General features: G+C 42.4%; 1 long non-coding RNA gene across 3 annotated transcripts in view; it reads right to left on the bottom strand.

Annotated features, from left to right (window-relative positions):
- Positions 1-21472, bottom strand: part of LOC111181481 (uncharacterized) — a 544017-nt gene that overhangs the window by 522400 nt on the left and 145 nt on the right. For 2 of the 3 annotated variants that reach the window (XR_016387611.1, XR_016387609.1), the window contains exon 1: positions 274-21463. The exons of the other annotated variant lie outside the window; for it this stretch is intronic. This is a non-coding gene — a long non-coding RNA (uncharacterized LOC111181481). Of the gene's footprint in view, positions 1-273; positions 21464-21472 lie in introns of those variants that run through there. 3 annotated transcript variants of the gene reach the window in all.

Here is a 21472-nt window from a genome sequence, read left to right as displayed (position 1 = left end):
CTGTGGCCACCGTGTTGGCCCAGAGCCTGGAGGATGATGTCACCCACAACCACGGCCCCTCCCCCTTGGCCAGTGACCAATTCTGGGGTAAAAAGCCCGACTCCTTGGCCCCAGTGGGACAACTTCTCCAGAGGACCTGTCCCCAGCCCTCCCCCCTCCGCAGGCCAGGACTGGGTTGACCTGAGACCACACTTTGCTCAACCCTTCCCTCCCTCCCCTGCCGCCCTCTCTCCCCTCGGTTTTCCTAAAGAGCCCGCTATAAACCACACGTACCTGAAGCCCCGCTCATCCCCTGGCCTTGCATCAGGTTTGTTGGCGCTGGAACCTATTCCCGTCATCCCTGAAGCGTTAATGGCGACGTCTCCCGGGGTTGTGAAGGAGGGGCGCGGCGGCGGGAACAGACAGGCACCCACTGAACGTGTCTGGAACCTGAACCTTAGCCCCCTAAAGAAGGCAGTCTCGGGGCAGAGAGCAAACTATGACGGTGGCGACTGCTCCGGTGGAGGTAAGGATGCGGCGCTTGGCCTGGAAGGATGTGGAGCGACTCAGACACCCCGGTCCACTCTGCCTGGCCTCAGCGACTCCACTTGAAACCACGAGTTAAATCCACTTCACCTGCCTTCACTAATCAAGGTCATTTAAGGCTTGCACGTCCTCCAAGTGGCAGGGAGCCTAAACAATAGGTTGTTCGCCTGAGTTGTTTTCTAGAAACTTGGAGTCAGCTGCGCTTAATTCAAGCTGAGCGGGTTGACTGGAGAGGACCGCCCCTCCAACTGGGCATGCGCGAGTGTCCGCTGGGTGACCTTTGGACCCTGCAGAAGCCCGTGGCCTCCTGAGCCTGCGCAGAAGGAAGGTTACCGCGCTTTTTTCCGGTCGCTCCTCCTATGCTCCTTGCGCCTCAGAACGCCCTGTTGCTTTACTGGTGACCTCATATAAACACTCCTGCCCCTTGCCTTGGGGGAGGCAGATTTGAGCTTTTTCTGCTTTCTTGCTTGGCTGCCTTGTGGATAAACCCTGTCTTTGCTGCAAACCTCGGCACCTCAGTCAGTCGTGTGGGCTGCCTTTCGGGCGAGAGGAACCTCATTGGGTAACACATCATTATTCTACCCTTATTGTTGCCTGTGAACGTGTCTCTCTTGATGCGCTTGTAAATTATTTCTAGTTATTCCTATGTAACACCCGCCCCCCCCAAAGAGACTGGGACTGCTTGGAACCCCATGGTTGGGCAATAAGCGCTGATTCAATAATGACTGAAATCATCTGGTGAGGGAAACAGTGGCCGAGTTTCCACGTGCATTCTCATGCAAGAGGAGGGTGGGGAACAGCCTGATAAAAGGGGCACAGTGCAAAGGAGGTGGGTGCGATCCCGAGGGCCCAGAGGAAAGAGACGGGGAATGGCTCACAGAAGGCTCCGGAATGTATTTTCCCACTTGTTTTGTGGTATAATATATTAACTGTTCTCTGGCCCTGTGTGTGCAGCTGTTAACTGATGGGTCCACCCAGTCTTGGTCTGCTTTATATTTTGGTCCTCAAGCACGGAGGATTCTGCTCGCTTAGAATTCAAAGTCCTGTTTCAATGTGCAAGTAGGTAAAAGGTCTTCTTACAGATCAACTAAGAGCATTTCCTCTTTCCTTCCCATGTCTTCCATCCCCAAGTATACAATACAATGCAAGAAACAGCCATGATAGTCATAAAGTCAAACATCACCAGATGGTTTTCCAGTCCTGGCTATCTAAATACCATGCCATCTGTGTTACATAATTCTTCCAGAAAGCACGCTGCTTTAATTGTGAAACAGATCATGACAGATTGCTCAGTCTTTTGACGTCATTTTCTTCGGTGTTTTCTCCACTCTGAGTGCAGGGAAACTAATTATGTCCAGGTGGGGTCCGGGTGTAAGATTGCGTGCTAACTCCAGAGGGCCTGCTTATATCTAAAACGGCTTCATTGGAGTGTTGGAGCTTTGAAAACTTGCTGTCTTGGCTCTTTTTAACAAGTGCTCACTTCTGTCTAAATATTCCCCCATCCCAGTGCTGACTAATGACGAATTGAAGTTCTGCAGGAATGGGACGGGCTCTGGGAAGAGAGTGTTCTCAGGTTCCATGGCAGATTGTGGGTTGCACCATTTCTTATAGTTTCTCCAGAAACCTATCTTTACAGCATATGGGCTCACTTGTTAAATTGTCATCATCATAGACAGTGCTGAGATGATGTAGCTTCACTTCACATTTAGAATAGAAAATTACACTTAGAAGATAGATTCTGGTATCAAAAGTAACTGGAGGGCTTCCCTGGTGGCGCAGTGGTTGAGAGTCTGCCTGCCGATGCAGGGGACACGGGTTCGTGCCCCGGTCCGGGAGGATCCCACATGCCGCGGAGCGGCTGGGCCCGTGAGCCATGGCCGCTGAGCCTGTGCGTCCGGAGCCTGTGCTGCGCAACGGGAGAGGCCACAACAGTGAGAGGTGCGTGTACCGCAAAAACAAACAAACAAACAAAACAAAACAAAACAAAAAAGTAACTGGAATTCTGAAGATGGATGGTGGTGATGTTTGTGCAACAATGTGAATGTACTTAATGTCATGAAACTATAGACTGAACATAAAATGTACCATTTTAACTATTTTTATGTATATTTTACCATAATGAAGAAAAAGTAACAGGTTCTGTTTTAACCTCAGGAGGTGGGGTCAGTAGAAGTTAGAGTAATATGCCAACTTCGAAGCAGTCATATTTACAGAATCCTTCCATTCTATTAGTTACTTCAGAGACTATCACCTTACGCTGGCACAGAATTTCTTTTTAGTTGGCAAAGCACTTTTATATACCCTATCCTAGTGGACCTTTTTGTGTGTACAAAACAATTGGGTTTATCAGCATATTGCAAATGAGCATTGTTGCAGTTATCTTTGCAGAATACCAAACTACTCCAAAACCTAGTGGCTTAAAAAGAACACTCACTTATTTTACTCACCAGTCTGCAATTATGGGCAGTGCTTGGCAGGGATGGCCATCTCTGCTCCATGCTGCAGCATTAGTTGGGGTGACCCAGTAAGGACTCCCAAGGATCCACTCTCAAGAATGTTTGTCTCACATGGCTGGCAAGTTGAGGCTGGCATGTCAGCCAAGAGTTCTTGTTACGTGGGCCCCTCCACATGGCTACTTGGGCTTCCTACAGCATGGTGGCTAGGTTTCAAAAGTGGGTGTTCCAAAAAACAGGACTCTCCCGTCTCTCCAGGCTTGGGTCCACAAACTGACACATCATCACTTGAGCTGTATCTATTGGTCAAAGCCATCACAGAGCCCACCAGTATTCAAGGGAAGCAAACATGGAGCCAGACTCTTAAAGGGAAGGATATCAACCAATCTGTGGCCATCTTTAATCTGCCACAGGATGTCAAGGCTTAGAGTGGGTTTGCTGTGGTTACTCAGCTAGTACGTGAGACCCCTGGCTTTTCTCCACCAAACTGTTCTGGGTTGGTGTGATGCTTAGTGCCCCAAAATCCATCTAAGTCCCTTGAAATTACTTCTTTCCCTTGAAGCCAGTGGATAATCACGCTTCAACCACTCTTTCATCAAGTTAGGGTACAGAAATGAGTTCTTAAGAGTAATTTTTAAAACTACAAAATGCTTTGAAAAACATCAATTCTGAGTCTGTGATTTAGGTATATACATGAAATCTTTAATTTAGTTTCTGTCAATGACCTAAACACTACTTCCCAAAATATTTATCACCATCAAAATGCATATAAATGCCTTATAACATGTCCTAAATCTAAGCAATTTTAATAGCCAATATGGTATGTTTATCATATTATCTCAAGTAGGAAGGGAATTCATTTGTTTCCTAAAAATCTCAAAGATTAGAAACGTTCTATTACAGTTAAGACGTATTTTCCATGGTATGAAGCTCCCATTTTAGGGTGAAGCTCTATAGGTGAAATAACCATTTTGCTTTGAACAATTTTACCTTGCAGCCATGTTTGCAGGAAAGAAACTTTTCCACCAAGTGGGAGATACTGACCTGTGAGTGCTTCATGTTGACAAATGAGGTTGTTAAGCCATGGAGACTTGGGAAAACATCCTTTACAACAGAGAAACCTGGCTGTCACCACCTTAACTGAGTGGTTGCACTCTGCATCCACATCACTAATAGAGGAACAATCTGACATTAAATGCCTCTCAGCATGATATAGTAGGAAGTACACACTTCCACCTGTAAAGTATTCTTGCCAAAAATGTTTAACTTGACTCTAATTTACCTTAAGACCTAACCTTCAGGAAGCCTTTTTCAACTGGGGTTCCTCAACTGAACCATAGATCACAGAAAATGAGTTGAGTGACGATTTACTCAATTCTCCCAAGAATCGAACATAATTAGTACTATTCTAGATGTATGGGATCAAACTTAGTTTGCTATATAAAATGGGTGCCTTAGGACAGTAGAGCTCAATCCTCTCATGGATATTCAGTTGTGAAGGGTCAAGTTAAATGAGGAAAAGTCAGACAAATCCTGGACGGGAGGCATTCTACAAAACAACTCACCTAGTCTCTTCCAAAAAAAAAGTTATGAAGAGAGACTTCCCTGGTCCAGTGGATAAGACTCTGTGCTCCCAATGCAGGGCGTCCGGGCTCAGTCTCTGGTCAGGGAACTAGATCCCGCATGCATGCTGCAACTAAGAGATCACATGCCACAGCTAAGAGTCCCCATGCCACAACTAAAAGATCCCATGTGCCACAATTAAGACCCAGCAGAGCCAAAAGAAAGAAAGGAAGGAAGGAAGGAAGGGGAGGAAGGAAGGAAGAAGGAAGGAAACTTGAAAAACTGTTATGAAGAAAAAGTGCTGATTGTTAATTAAAGGAAACTAATGACTTCTCTCACAATAGATTTTTGCCCGTTTTTCACCTTCATCCACAAGGATTCATATGTATGTACTCTGTGTATCAAGGTTGATTTGCTCAAGGTAATATCTGAGCTTACCCAAGCTTCTGCATGATTCAATATCTGTCTTTTTATGGCTATGTAGTATTCTTTTGTATAAATACACCACAATGTATTTATCCATTTTCTTGCTGATGGACATTTGGGACAGTTCCAGTTTGGAGAAAAGATGAATCAAGTTGCTATGAGCATTCTTGCACAGGTCTTATAGTGATATATGTAATCATTTACCTTGAGTATATACTGAAGAATAGAGTTGCTGGGTCATAGTCCATATGTGTCGAAATGTATTAGATAGTGGCAAACAATCTTCCTAAGTGGTTGAACCAATTTAGACTTCCAACCAAAAGATCTGAGAGTTGGGAATTCCCTGGAAGTCCAATGGTTAGGGCTCCACACTTCCACTGCAGGGGGCACAGTTTCAATCCTTGGTTGGGGAACTACGATCCTGCGTGCCGTATGGGGTGGCCAAAATAAAACAAAAAAAAAGGATCTGAGAGTCCCAATTGTTTCATAACCTCACCCCTTCTGGGGGATGTTGAAGAGGAGATATTGATGGGGAAAGGGCATGAGGAAACCTTCCAGGGTGATGGAAATATTCTATTTGTCGATCTGTTTACTGTTTACCTAAGGGTATACCTACATGAAAATTTTACCAATGTCTAAAACTGCTATAAAAGCCTATTTTTTTAATTCATCAAGGTATATATTTAAGATTTGTACACTTTGAATGTAGGTTCTATCTCAATGAGAGAAGAGAAAACAGGAGACTAAAAAGACCTAACAACCAAATTTATGGGCGGGCCTTGATTGACTCCTGGTTCAAAACAAAAGTCAATTATAAAAGATAGTTTGGAGTCAATTAGAGTTTTAATATGCACTGAATATTAAATGTTATTAGGAAATTATTTTTAATTTTCTTAGGTGTAATGGTTATATTGTGGTTATGTTGGAGAATGTCCTATTAGGAAATGCATGCTGGAGTATTTAAAGGTATTTAGAGTGAAGTGTCATGACGTCCGTAACTTATTTTCAAATGATACAGCAAAAATGTGTGTGTGTGTGAGAGAGAGAATGTATACAGATAGACATAGAGATAAAGATAAAACAATTACGGAAAAAACGTAAACCATTGTTGAATCTAGGTTGTGGATATAAAGGTGTTATTTTTTCAACCTTTCTAAATATTTCAAATCTTCTATAGTAAGTTGTTGGGCGGGCAGGGGACAATATAGAGACCTGAATGACCAGCTCAAAATGCAGAGTAACTAAGAGAAGGCCCTAGAATCTTGACTCCCAACTCTCTGTGCCATCCCCTGCATTGTTGCTTTCTGTGCTACAAACTGATTGTTAGATCTGAATATGCCTTTTTAGATTAATTTACTTCTGAGAAGTACTCCCAGTGGTCTAACTAGGCAGCACAAAGACACCCCCAGATTTCTCTTATAAATTGCATATGCATTCTGCCTGTGAACTCACACCTCCCTCTGCAGGTCTCTCTCTCCCCCCAACTCCTCTCCCCCCCCCTTCCTCCGCCATCCCCTCTTTCCATCTCTCCCTCAACCACTTTCAAAATCTCTCCGCAACCACTCTATCCTTGCCCACACTCCCTTCTAATGGAAGAGCTAAATTGAAAGCTTAGTGGCCCTGGCCGCCCACAAAGCCCCATGATTCCTACCCCCCACGCACACCCCCAGCACTTCTGTTTGAGGTTCCCTAGCCCAGCTGAAGCGCTCAGCAGAGCTTCTTAGGTGCCTGGGCCGCTTTGAAGGTTTACTTTCAATTAAAAAAAATAAGAAAGAAGCCAAATCAGCAGCTGTCAGGGATGCAGGGAAGATTTATTCAGGGTGGTCAAAGGGGAGTTTGGCCGGCAGGAAAGGCCTGGAGGTAGACGGGAAGGAAATTCCAGCTGGAGAAAGAAATTCCTCCTGGCAAGGTCAGGCCTGCACCAGACTAGTCCTTCTGGGTAGGGCTGTGCGGAATCCTGTTGCTGGGCTGGGTCACAGGGGAAAAGAGCGTCCTGTTTGTAGACACCTGGAGGATGGGTTTGGGGAGGGGAGCTACCAAGGGAAGCAAACGGGTAGGGCCTTGAAAGCATAGCTTATTAATCAGATGAAACCAGGCCTGCGGGATCAAAACATGACTGATTTTAAAATTGCTTCCCGATTCAAAAGCCGGTGTCGCCCACCTCAAAATGTGATGAGGGGTGAGGAGGCCAGGTCCCTGGGCAGTTCTGCAAGCACAGAGCTTCCATTGAAGTCGGCCTGTGTGGAGAAGCAGTGCAAATGTGCGGAGAATAGCAGTAGCCAGAATCCATAGTTTTATCACCTTTCATTTCCTGTCTCTGTTCTTCATGGCTTTAGACGTTTGACGGGCTATTGTGAAAACTAACCTGTGCTTTTCAGAAGAAATGAGCCAAGTCCTGGGTTAACCCTGATCGATGGCCGAGTATCTTCTAGAAGTAAACAGTTAAGCTACAGGCATGAGTTTGAAAAACTTCTCAGCCCCGCTCCCCATGTTTACATCCCTTCTCCATCCCGCACGATCTTGGATGGAATTGGAATAGAGAAGCTAGGGTGCATCCCATGCTCCACCCCTTTCGTGCAGAAGTGCTAACTGTTCAAATTATACCTGTTCCCGTGGTACAATGCGCTACTGTCGAAGCTGCTGGTTGCACTAGATGTTGCCTAAATACCCCAGACCTCATTAGCCCATGACTATTATCAACATAGGTACATATCACACTTTTATTATTATATACAGAGAGATTTATTTAATTTTTCTAGAAACAAATTGTGATGAAGCCCACCTTTGTCTTATTTCCAGACTTTGGCCTCGTACCTGTCCTGACATTCCTGTCAGTCCTTAAAGAGATGCCATTGTACATGCCCGCAGACCAGTCTGTCGGCTGCGGTCAGCATGGGGTGACCTCTGTCTTTTCCATCTCCAGCTCTCCTTTGTCCACCATACGTGAATCCCCCCTAGGTGGGGAAGGCCCAGTGCTCCCACTGCCCCTCAGGAGGCTCCAGTGGCCGCCCTGGACTCCAGAGCTCCCTGCAGGGAACCCAGCCTGCCAGACCCGGCCTTCAGACAACGCTGGGCTCCCCGCAGGGTGGAGGGGAGTGGCTTCCTTCCTAGCTCTGCCTCATATTTTAATGTCTGGTCACCAAAGCAGCTCTGTTATGCAAAGAGAATCACAAAGTCTCTCTCGTTGTTTTATCAACTTCTGGGATCACCTCTTGCCTGGAAGGTAGTCCTCAAGTAAAATAATTCTGTCAACTTCTGGTCCTCATCCTCTCTCCAGAGGAGCTCAAATATAAGCCAGGAAGATAAATATACATTATTTTCCACTCCTTCCTTTTTTGTTCTCTTTCTTCCCAGCTTTACTTTCCCAAAATAAACTTCTTTTAAGCTGCAGAACAAAACCTCATAGGATTTTAATAAATGAAACATTGATGATAGAGATGGAATGAACATATTATCTTCACCAACAATATCTTTGACTCTCAAAATTTTGTATAATTCTGAGTATCCTATCATTGCTGCCAACACTTAGCTTTTTTAAAGTAACAGCTCAGATTTTCAAAACAGGTTTATCTTATGAATCATAAATAATGCCCACATTATGAAATAGATTTATTCCTGAGAAGTTGACCATAGGGCAGTCTTTTCCAAAACGTACATTATCCTCCCCATTAACACCCATTATAATATCAAAGACATAGTCTCATAAGAGCAAAATTTTAGGACTGAGGGATGCCCCAATTAAATGACAGGGAAAATTTTGGTAAGATAAAGATTTTAAATGTGGCTAGATTCACATCCAGTGTAATATGAAATTAGAAATTACTGTGTAATAAAAATAATTTCCCTTTTTACCTCCTGACCATATAGTTACAAAAGAAGCTCTGTTGCTTTTTTGAGGCTGAGCATTAACTAGATCTGAGCTGCAATACCAAATTTAGCCAGGAAGGGGTGCTTTCTGAAGCAGGGAAAATGCTTGAAGTTGAAAATTCTGTTTTTACGGAGATACTTGAAGGTAGAGAATCATGACGAAACAGCGATCTGTGACCGTTAAATTTTTGGATACTTTGGGATATGGCTCTTACAGTGAGAAATAGTTAACTACTTTAAGGGATTACTGAGGAATGTAAAGAGTAGATGTAAGAGAAACACCAATATAAAGTAATAGTTTAGGGAAAATGGGCATAGCTTAGTGTATGTGAAAGCTAAGAACAGAATTATTCTTTTTCAGTGAATTTCAGGGAAGGAAAATTTTTTATACACTTTGGAGGTCCTGAAATGCAGTGATTTTTTTTAAAACCAATAACTTGTAATGTTCTTACAGAGGAAAGATTAGCAGGTAATCTAATGAAACAGGCACAGAAAAACTCATACTTAAGTCCTGAGGGACTTTAAGGGATTCCTTGAGAAAGGATTCCTCCTTGGAGTGTGTGTGTGTGTGTGTGTGTATGTGTGTATGTGTGTGTCCACTTGTGGATGTGAGGGGGAATAGTAAATATGTGTGTAGGGGTGTGCGTCCACATGCGTACCCTTCTGTGAGTGCTTTGGGGCAGCCTTACCTTGGGGGCAGGGGGGAGGAGAAGTCACTATTTTGGGTTTTTATAGAGCTTGTGTAGCCTTAACTGCTTTTCTGAGTTTAATTCAATATAGAATATTGGAAAGTGAGGAGGCTGTTATCAGATTCCTCTAAACTGTAACACAAAACTATATTACCCATTTATTCCGTGGCTGCTCAAACAGAATTAAAAGGGAGAGAAACTATGTGGAATTACTGCCATCTGGTGGAGATAATGGTGACTGTTGTTGTAGACGGGGGGGAAAAAAGACCTTTAGATTTGAACTTTGTTGATTCGGTTTTGTTTATTTGGGATTTGGTTCAGTTTTTTGTTTAGTTCACTCACATTCACCTCCGGAAAGCTCTGACTCACTAACTACCCTGTTGGAAGAAGGAGTGAGCAGAGATCTCATAAGGCCAAGAGGCAGTGTAGGATGGAGCTTAAGCATTGGGACTCAAGTTTCAGACTCCCTGAGGTCAAGTTCCGGCTTCATTATCTGCTGATTGTAGCACCTGGGGCCAGTCATTTACTCTTTAGTTTCGTCCTCTGTGAAGTAAGAATAACAACGGAATAACAAGGGTATCCGTTTTCCACAGGTGTTCTAAGGAATCCTATCTGACAAAAAGAAAGCACCATGTTTAGTGTCTGCATTATCCATACAAATCCTATTCTGATTTATCCATGTAAATTCTGTTCTAGCCTTCTCCAGGCAAAGCCTTGTCTATACTAGTCTAGGAGCACAGCTACACAGCCTAGCGACGGAAGGACTGGGTTGCTTGGAAAGATGTAGGGCCAAGCAGGGCAGTTCTGCAGCAGTCCAGCTGTAAGGGCGGTGCCCTCTCTTGCATCCCTACAAGCATCACTATAAGAGAAACAATTCATCATGCTTTGTCATTTCACTGCAGAACATATTTGTGTGCGTGTCCCTGTTAATTTCAAGCCAGATGATACATAACTCCTTAAAGGCAAGGACTCTGCCTAACTTGTCCCCCATTAGCTGCTACATGGTACAAACCCTGATGGGACTGTGTTCTCAAAGCAACAGACTTGTCCTCAGTCCCGAGACTAGTGTAGCGAGTGCAGCTTTCAGACCCCAGACCCTCCTCTTCTCGGTCCTCGTGAATATGCCTAAGAGTGAAGAATGCTGAGGAGTAGACCATGGTGCCCAACTCCATACCAGGGGGACTGCAGCCCCTTGAGAGCTATTCCTAACTCAGTAATAATGAGGACCTTGGACTTCCCTGGTGGCACAGTGGTTAAGAAGCCACCTGCCAATGCAGGGGACACAGGTTCGAGCCCTGGTCCGGGAAGATCCCACATGCCATGGAGCAACTAAGCCCGTGCACCACAACTACTGAGCCTATGCTCTAGAGCCCTCATGCCACAACTACTGAGCCCGTGTGCCACAACTACTGGAGCCCGTGCTCTTAGAGCCTGTGCTCCGCAACAAGAGGAGGCACTGCAATGAGAAGCCCACGCATTGCAACGAAGAGTAGCCTCTGCTCACCACAGCTAGAGAAAGCCCGCATGCAGCAACGAAGACCCAACACAGCCAGAAATAAATAAAATTAAATCTTTAAAAGTAAAAAATAAAATAAAATAAATAATGAGGACCTTTAGCCCAGCTTGAGCCATGTGAAGCCAGAGGGACAAAACCCAAAAATAAGGATTAAACTCAAAACTCAGAAATTGAGGTTCCAGAAAGGGGAAGCCAGGAAGGGCAGAACATCCAACCAATTGCCTCACTGCCACCTCAGCCATGACCCAGATGCCCTAGAATGGGTGAGGACACAGGAAGAATGGAGTAATAATTTAAAAACAAGTTGTCTTCCGGTTTCTAAGAAGGAACTGGTAAGTGCCTTTCTATAGAGGAAAAAGCATATCTTTTACATCTTTATCTTGACTACTGGAAATTTTAAGTTAGGGTGAATGTCAGAAAAATGTTTTAAGTTACCTAAACATTTCTTAGAATTTCTGTCTCTCTGCTTACATTGCCCATCTGTCCTTGCAGGCTGACTACCTCATCCACTGGAGACCTCAGCATACTCATCAGAGTGGGTTTAAATTCCCAATCTGATAATTCCAACATCCCTACTATGTCTAGTTCTGATGCTTGCTCTGTCTCTTCCAATTGTGGGTTTTGCCTTTTGGTATGCTTTGTAATTTTTTCCTTAGTAGCTGAATATGATACACTTCGTAAAAGGAACTACCGTAAATAGACTTTTAGCAATGTGGTGGTGAGGTGTCGGGAAGGGGAAGCGTTCTGTTGTTCTGTGATTAGGTCTCCATCTTTCAATGAGCCTGTGCCTCTTCACTGTGAACTTCACACTTATTTCTGGGGTTTTCTTCCTCCCCCCCTTAGGTGGGTCAGGATGGCTAGAGCCAGCTGGAGTTGGGTATTTCCCTTCCCCCAGGTCAGTTAGGCTCTGATATTATCCCAGCAGGTTAGACTCTGGTTAACTAACCTAAGCTTTTCCTGCGGGATGTTTTTTTTTTATGGTCAACTCCTTATGATCTGTAGTAAGAGAGCAGAGAAAGGCAGTATAAAAATCTGAAAGGAGAGATAAATTCGACTTCTTCCACTGATCCTTCACAGAACTACTCGTCATTAACTAAACTGACTTCTTCTATTGAAAGTCCTCCTTCTTCTCTTATTCCCTAGTAGATGTTTAATCTCATAACAAAATGACTACAGGCACGAGCAAGGAGAAAAGGGTCCAAAAGAGAGACTACTTAATACAAAGTGCATAACCAGTCCGTAGGTTGCAGTATCTGACTTAAGATGAAACGTGAAGAGACTGAACAAGGTGATTAAGAGAGGGAGACACATAGCTAAGAACAGCTTGTTTTAACCTGTGATGCCCTTTCTCTTCCATCCCCATGGTACAGCTTTACTCTCATGTGTGCATCTATCCTACTATTGTTATGTTGTGTAGTTTATGATATTTCAAAATCAGTTATCTTGCTACTAAATCATTTTGCAATGAGTGTATTGTTGCAGAGAAGTAGCCGTGGCCTTTAAAAAAAAAAAAAGTCTGTCCTATTACATAATAATTTTTGTCTCAGTTACCACAAAAGAAGAAGTGATGTAAATATCTATATCTCTCTCCTGCTCAACTTTCAGAGGCTACATTTAATACACTGGAAGGCGGACACTTGCCGTGTCAGCTGTTAGTGAATATCGGACCATTCCCAAAATGCAGCGGCTTATCACTGCTCAGGAGTCTCTGGGTCAGCTCAGTGGTTCTTCTGGTCTGGACCATGCTAGGCTGCAGTCACCTGGCCTCATTTAGCTAGTGTTTGCCCAGGCATCTCCAATCAACTGCTGAGTCAGCTGGTGGCTGACTGCTCTAAGATGGCTGAGCTACAACAACAGATTGATTCTGTCACACGTGGCCACTCTTCCTCCAGTAGGCTAGCCTGGACGTGTCTACCTGGTAGCTGAGCAAGGTTCTCAGTGATAGAACAGATAAACTCAGACCTCTTGAGGCCTAGGCTTGACATTGACATGGTGTCACTTTCACTGACTGTTGGCCAAGCAAGTCCCTCTTGATGGGAAGAGCTGCAAAGTTACATGGCAAAGGGTGGGGATACAGGAAGGGGTAGAGAATTGAGGCCATTTGGGCAGTCTTATACAATGTATGAGGAAGACAGTCAGATGTTCATTACATCCCCAATTTTTGAATATCCCTTGGTATTTATTTTCTCTTCCTCCTTCTTCTGTAACCATACCTCTCTTCGTTTGAGGAAACTGTTCCTCCCCCTTCTGGCACACGGTTTGAATGGGGCTGACCCTACCTGTCTGTCACAGAGATTGGTCTGAAGGGGGAACTGACCCAAGTGGACAGTACTAGTATCCATCCCCCCCTGTATTGGTCTGAAGATATCCACACAAGGTACCCACTGGGCACTCAATTTAGCTTTTCCAGGATTTTTTTTCTCACTGTTACTAGGAGAGGCCCTTTTCCTATCTGATCAAGAAGGATATAAGCATCCATCATCCCAGCCTCGTGGAGAAGCCACAATATAAAATAAAGTCACAGAGTGTCTGGTTTCCGTCATCCCTGGGGTGGCTCTCACCATTGTCTTTACGCAGTTTGATAATGGGAACCAGTACCTTCACTTTTGCCCAGGTGGTTCAATTTGTGTTTCTGTCACTTGTAACCAAAGGAATCCTAACTGAAAGAGCTCCAGAACATAAAATTTCCAACAGAAAAGGCAATGTTGGGACTTCCCTGGTGGCATAGTGGTTAAAAATCCGCCTGCCAATGCAGAGGACACGAGTTCAATCCCTGGTCTGGGAAGATCCCACATGCTGCAGAGTAACTAAGCCCATGTGCCACAACTACTGAGCCTGTGCTCTAGAGCCTGTGAGCCACAGCTACTGAAGCCCGTGCACCTAGAGCCTGTGCTCCACATCAAGAGAAGCCACCGCAACGAGAAGCCCACGAACCACAATGAAGAGTAGCCCCTGCTCACCGCAACTAGAGAAAGTCCTGCACGCAGCAATGAAGACCCGACGCAGCCAAAAAGTAAAAATTAAAAAAAATAAAGAAAAGGCAATGTTTGTAGTTTCTAGGGTGCTCTCTAGTTTCATGAATCACTTTCTCTTTTTACATATAGAGCAGGGCCTGCAATTCAGATACCTAAAGGGAACAGACAGGCAAATGAAAGTGACTAAATGAAGGAAAATGGAACTGTGGAGCCCTGCAGGGTATCTCCCTGCCTACAAGAGGCAGCCACTACTCAGAACTTAGATTCAGCAAATTGTTTTCTTGAAGGAATGTGGGCCCAATGTTGCTGGATCTTTCAATTTCTTAGAAAAAAACAAACACAAAAAAAAACCCTGAAAAATCTCAATTTTAATGTTGAATTCCCCAATTTTTAAATAACAAAATCCACTCATCTTATAGACCAGACACCTCCATGAACTGCCAGCTTGGAATCTCTGTAGGGAACCCACCAATGATACCCACTGCTGAGTCCCATGCTATCCTGGACTTCATTCCTCTTTCACTTGCATCACCAACACAAAAATGTTGAACACTTCTTAAGTACTAAAGTCCATGTGACAAGAACAGAGGTCAAGAAAACTTTGTGGGAATGAGGATGCTGGGCTTAATGTTGCCAGAACGGCTCCAGGTCTTTGCTCAAAACCCATCAACCCCCTGTTAGCAGGAGTGTCCTTGCTCAGAACCTGTCAACTACCCCCACCTTTAGCAGGAGTGAACGTAAATCTTTAAGTTAAAGGGTCCAGAGATAAGAAAGGAAGCCACACACAAAAAAAGAAAACAGATGGAACCAGCTGGGACCAAGATGGCAACAAATCTGACCTCCAACAGACCCTGGGTCTCATTATACATTGATTTTACTACAGTAGCACACACCTATCAACAGCCAGGACCAGACATTAAGGACCAAAAAAGGATAAAAAGGGGGTGACACCCCACTCCCTTGAAAAAGCCCTGCCCCTTCCCCCCAGTAAACTAATGCCTATGCCTCACTTCCCTTTAGCTTTTTTTTTTTTTTTCCCCTTTAGCTTTATTCTTTAAAATTAAATCACTCTCGCCAGCTGGGTGAGAAGTTGATCTGTGAACTTAGTTCCAGCTTGTCCATTCTTTGGCCACTGAATAAAGCTTGTGCTGTGTCAGAAGCTTGGTTTCATTATTCACCTACTCAAACCCACCAAGGCAGGCCCTAGCAGGGTCCATACACTTATTTCAGTAACATTAGCAGCCGAATCACTCAGCATACCAGCCTAAAGATACATGATGTGAATTTGTGCCTTAAGAAAATTACAATGTTATGGACCAGCCAGCTGCTTATATACAGTTGAAACTGTGAATGCTAAATCCCTGAAGACCAAAGTTCTACTTTATTCTTTAATATAGGATGCTTTCGACAGTTATCTGGTGTCTGTTAGCTCCAAGCCCACCTTTCTATATACTGCACTGTAGGCTGGAGCTAGGAATCATGTTTCCCAGACTCCCTTGCCAACTGGCTTTCAGTTAGGTTCCATGAACGGAAGGCACTGGCAAGAGATTAGAAGGCAGGACGTACAGAGAAGAAAACTCACTTGACTTGGCATCCCTCTAGCAGCAGTGCACAGCAATGTTCCCGCCTTGCTGGGCCCCATCAGAGGTACTAGCCACAGCCTTGTCTGCCCTGCTCCATCTACCCTCAAGGCAGTCTGAGCACCCACCTCTTTGGCTGTCCAAGCTCTACCATTGGGCACTAGGAATTAATCAGGCCTCCAAGCATTAGCCCTCTAAGGATGTCTCCAAGATCCTGGATTCTGATAACACCACTTCTTCTCTTTTACTGTCTCTATCCTTAAAGATGGTAGTCATTTTCTTAAATTATTAATCTCTGGGTTACGTAAACATCCACTTCTTGCTCTTTCAGCCTTCTGATATCCTGCACTATTTAAATTCCTTCTGTTTGAAATAACTTTACTCAACCCTGACAACAATTATTAGAACAAAAAGATTATTTTGTATACAGGAATTCCTTTTTCTGAAATCACAGTGTGAAGAATAGTTTCTTCAACTCTCAAGATACTTGCTACAAGAAAGTAGTTACCAAAAAGCCACAAAAAGCAGTTCTGTAAAATAGTTATTATGATCAGTTATTTATATTTAAAGTCCTCATGACCCATAAAAAGACTATACCTAAAGTGCCATTCATAATTGACATAGCCCTAAATCTGCCTTCACTCTTCTTGAATCTCTATACAGGCCAACTGAAGCCAACACCTAGGAAACAACATTCTTAGGAATATTGTGCCAATTATGCCAGTGGAGTTGGGTCTAGATTTAAGATGAGCTAATAAGTATTTAAAAATTTTTAAATAAGTATTTTAAAATAATTAATTTAAAATTAAATATCTTTAAAATTTAGTATTTAAAATTTTTTTTATTTTATTTTCTTTATTTTCTTGGCTGTGTCGGGTCTTAGTTGTACCACACAGCATCTTCGTTGAGGCATGCAGGATCTTTCATTGCGTCACGTGGGCTTTCTCTCTCTAGTTGTGATGCACGGGCTCCAGGGCGCGTGGGCCCTGTAGTTTGCGGCACACAGGCTCTCTCGTTGAGGCACTCTCTCGATCAAACACACATCCCCTGCATTGGAAGGCTGATTCTTTATCACTGGACCACCAGGGAAGTCCCTAAAATTTAGTGTTTATAAACCAGCTATACTGGGGACTGGAAGATGGTAATTACTCATACTAGAATAGGAGCCTTTGTTTTATGAAATGCTCCACCTGAGGATATCTTGAGATGTTTAGATATATAAACACGTGTTTCTAGAAAATGGGATTATATCATTCTTTTCTCTAGACACACCTATACCAAACTAATAGTTGTGGCTGCTTCTTGGGTAAAGGAATTCTTTAACTGTTGTCTTTTTATAATAAGTTCATATTATTTTTATTATAATGAAAAACATTTTAAAGTTCCTTCAGTGCAAATTTAAAAGACTTGCATTTAAAAGACTGGGATTGGGACTTCCCTGGTGGTTTCGGGTTCAATCACTGGTCAGGGAACTAAGATCCCACGGGCCGCAGGGCAACTAAGCCTGCATGCAACAACTACTGAACTTGCAAGCCTCAACTAGAGCCCGCATGCCACAAACTACAGAGTCCACGTGCTCTGGAACCTGCACGCCACAAGGACAGAGCCCACGCACCCTAGAGCCTGCGCACCACAAGTAGAGAAGAGAAAACCCATACACCACAACTAGAGAGAAGCCTGCATGCCGCAAAAAAGAGCCCACACACTGCAGCAAATGATCCCACATGCCTCAACGAAGATCCCGAGGGCCACAACTAAGACCTGATGCAGCCAAAAATAAATAAAATAAATAAGTAAATAATAACTAAATCTTTTTTAAAAATTCATCAAGTGTTTAAAAAAAATAAAAGACTGGCATCGACATTCCCTTTTTAAGGAAAATGCCTAGTGTGTGCCTTTTCAATAAATAGCTATGAGGTGCATTGTACTAAAAGAAAAGTAATATTCCTGCCCCAGGGAATATAAATCTTATTGGCAAGGTTCACAGACATCTTTACAATAAGTAGTTAATACATGATGGACTCCTAATACACATTTGTATAATGAATACGTGAATGTACCATCAAAAGTATTTTATTCAAACTCTCATTTCATAGAGGATTGGCCCTGTTCTGTCATTTCTCATACCTAGATCATATTTCATCACTTATAAAACACATGTTTCTCACTTTTCAACAATCCTGAAATCAGAATAGGACTTATTATAATTGTGATTTTTAAAGTATTGTTTCATAGACAATCTAAAGCATTTTGTCTTTTATAGTATAAGATGGTAAGTCTTACATTTACAGCATCTTGGATTGGACGAAATACCATACATATTATATTTTCTGTATTTTAGAAAATACATATGACAATTTAGGCATGTTTCCCCCAAGGTTCAACTAAGAAAGTTCTCCTGTGGCCACTCCATTCAATGAACATTCAAGCCTCCAGTGATGAGATGAAATCCAAAACTACTAATTTATGAATGTTAAAACCAACAGCTGACAAGTAACAGCTTTATAAAAACTTGTCTGTTCATGAGGGTTTATTTCTCAAATTTTTCAAATTATGATTGAATATTAAACATGTATTTCCTGTTTTCAACTTAACGTTAAGGCATATGTGTATATAAAAATCATGTGCATTTCTGGGGCTTCCCTGGTGGCGCAGTGGTTGAGAGTCCGCCTGCCGATGCAGGGGACACGGGTTTGTGCCCCAGTCCGGGAGGATCCCACATGCCACGGAGTGGCTGGGCCCGTGAGCTATGGCCGCTGAGCCTGTGCGTCCAGAGCCTGTGCTCTGCAACGGGAGAGGCCACAACAGTGAGAGGCCCATGTACCACAAAAAAAAAAAAAATTGTGCATTTCTAAGCATTTATGATATACTTAAAATATTTTCGTATTTTAGTCTTTGAAATTAATCAAAGGTTTAAAAGGTCTAAGAAGTATGAAAATGACTAATCTGTATAAGAACTCTGAGAAGACCAGAGGGCAGACAGTAGAAGAAAGAAGAACTACAATCCTGCAGCCTGTGGAACAAAAACCACATTCACAGAAAGATAGACAAGATGAAAAGGCAGAGGGCTATGTACCAGATGAAGGAACAAGATAAAACTCCAGAAAAACAACTAAATGAAGTGGAGATAGGCAACCTTCCAGAAAAAGAATTCAGAATTATGATAGTGAAGATGATCCAGCATCTCGGAAAAAGAATGGAGGCAAAGATCGAGAAGATACAAGAAATGTTTAACCAAGACCTAGAAGAATTAAAGAACAAACAAACAGAAGTGAACAATACAATAACTGAAATGAAAAATACACTAGAAGGAATCCATAGCAGAATCACTGAGGCAGAAGAATGGATAAGTGACCTGGAAGACAGAATGGTGGAATTCACTGCCGCAGAACAGAATAAAGAAAAAAAGAATGAAAAGAAGTGAAGACAGCCTAAGAGACTTCTGGAAAAACATTAAACACAACAACATTTGCACTATAGGGGTCCCAGAAGGAGAAGAGAGAGAGAAAGGACCCGAGAAAATATTTGAAGAGGCTATAGTTGAAAACTTCCCTAACATGGGAAAGGAAATAGCCACCCAAGTCCAGGAAGCGCAGAGAGTCCCAGGCAGGATAAACCCAAGGAGAAACACTCCAAGACACATAGTAATCAAATTGACAAAAATTAAAGACAAAGAAAAATTAATGAAACAACAAGGGAAAAACAACAAATAACATACACGGGAACTCCCATAAGGTTAACAGCTGATTTCTCAGCAGAAACTCTACAAGCCAAAAGGGAGTGGCAGGACATATTTAAAATGATGAAAGGGAAGAACCTACAACCAAGATTACTCTACCCAGCAAGGATCTCATTCACATTCAATGGAGAAATCAAAAGCTCTACAGATGAGCAAAAGCTAAGAGAATTCAGCACCACCAAACCAGCTCTACCTCAAATGCTACAGGAACGTATCTAAGTGGGAAACACAAGAGAAAAAAAGGACCTACCAAAACAAACCCATAACAATTAAGAAAATGGTCATAGGAACATGCATGTCGATAATTACCTTAAGCGTGAATGGATTAAATGCTCCAACCAAAAGACACAGGCTCGCTTAATGGATACAAAAATAAGACCCATATATATGCTGTCTACAACAGACCCACTTTAGGCCTAGGGACACATACAGACTGAAAGTGAGTGGATGGAAAAAGATATTCCACGCAAATGGAAATCAAAAGAAAGCTGGAGTAGCAATATTCATATCAGATAAAATAGACTTTAAAATAAAGAATGTTACAAGAGACAAGGAAGGACACTACATAATAATCAAGGGGTCAATCCAAGAAGAAGATATAACAATTATAAATATATGTGCACCCAACATAGGAGCACCTCAGTACATAAGGCAACTGCTAACAGCTATAAAAGAGGAAATCAACAGTAACACAATAATAGTGGGGGACTTTAACACCTCACTTACACCAATGGACAGATCATCCAAACAGAAAATTAATAAGGAAACACAAGCTTTAAATGACACAGTAGACCGGATATATTTAATTGGTAGTCATAGGACATTCCATCCAAAAAGAGCAGATTACAGTTTCTTCTCAAGTGGGCACAGAACATTCTCCAGGATAGATCACATCTTGGGCCACAAATCAAGCCTTGGTAAATTTAAGAAAATTGAAATCATATCAAACATCTTTTCTGACTACAGTGCTATGAGATTACAAATAAATTACAAGGAAAAAAAGTAGAAAAACACAAATACATGGAGGCTAAACAATATGTTACTAAATAACCAAGAGATCACTGAAGAAATCAAAGACGAAATCAAAAAAATACCTAGAGACAAATGACAATGAAAACACGATGATCCAAAACCTATGGGCTGCAGCAAAAGCAGTTCTTAAAGGGAAGTTTATTGCAATACAAGCCTACCTCAAGAAACAAAAAAAACCTCAAACAATCTAACCTTACACCTAAAGGAACTAGAGAAAGAAGAACAAAGAAAACCCAAAGTTAGCAGAAGGAAAGAAATCATAAAGATCAGAGCAGAAATAAATGAAATAGAAACAAAGAAAACAATAGCAAAGATCAATAAACCAAAACCTGGTTCTTTGAGAAGATAAACAAAATTGATAAACCATTAGCCAGACTCATCAAGGAAAATAGGAAGAGGACTCAAATCAATAAAATTAGAAATAAAAAAGGAGAAGTTAAAACAGACACCACAGAAATACAAAGCATCCTAAGAGACTACTATAAGCAACTCTATGCCAATAAAATGGACAACCTGGAAGAAATGGACAAACTCTTAGAAAGGTATAAACTTCCAAGACTGAACCAGGAAGAAATAGAAAATATGAACAGACCAATCACAAGTAATGAAATTGAAACTGTGATTAAAAATCTTCCAACAAACAAAAGTTCAGGACCAGGTGGCTTCACAGGTGAATGCTATCAAACATTTAGAGAAGAGCTAACACCCATCCTTCTCAAACTCTCCAAAAAATTGCAGAGGAAGGAACACTCCCAAACTCATTCTGTGAAGCCACCATCACCTGATACCAAAACCAGACAATGATACTCCAAACAGAAAATTACAGACCAATATCACTGATGAATGTAGATGCAAAAATCCTCAACAAAATACTAGCAAACAGAATCCAACAACACATTAAAAGAAGCATACACCATGATCAAGTGGGATTTATCCCAGTGATGCAAGGGTTCTTCAATATACACCAATCAATGTGATACACCATATTAACAAATTGAAGAATAAAAACCATATGATCATCTCATTAGATGCAGAAAAAGCTTTTGACAAAATTCAACACCCATTTATGATAAAAACTCTCCAGAAAGTGGGCATAGAGGGAACCTA

Source organism: Delphinapterus leucas, chromosome 14, assembly GCF_059928025.1.
Source record: "Delphinapterus leucas isolate spDelLeu-1000000601 "Yukka" chromosome 14, BTC_Dleu_Yukka2, whole genome shotgun sequence".
NCBI lineage: Eukaryota > Metazoa > Chordata > Mammalia > Artiodactyla > Monodontidae > Delphinapterus > Delphinapterus leucas.
This window is presented reverse-complemented; position numbering and strand designations above follow the sequence as displayed.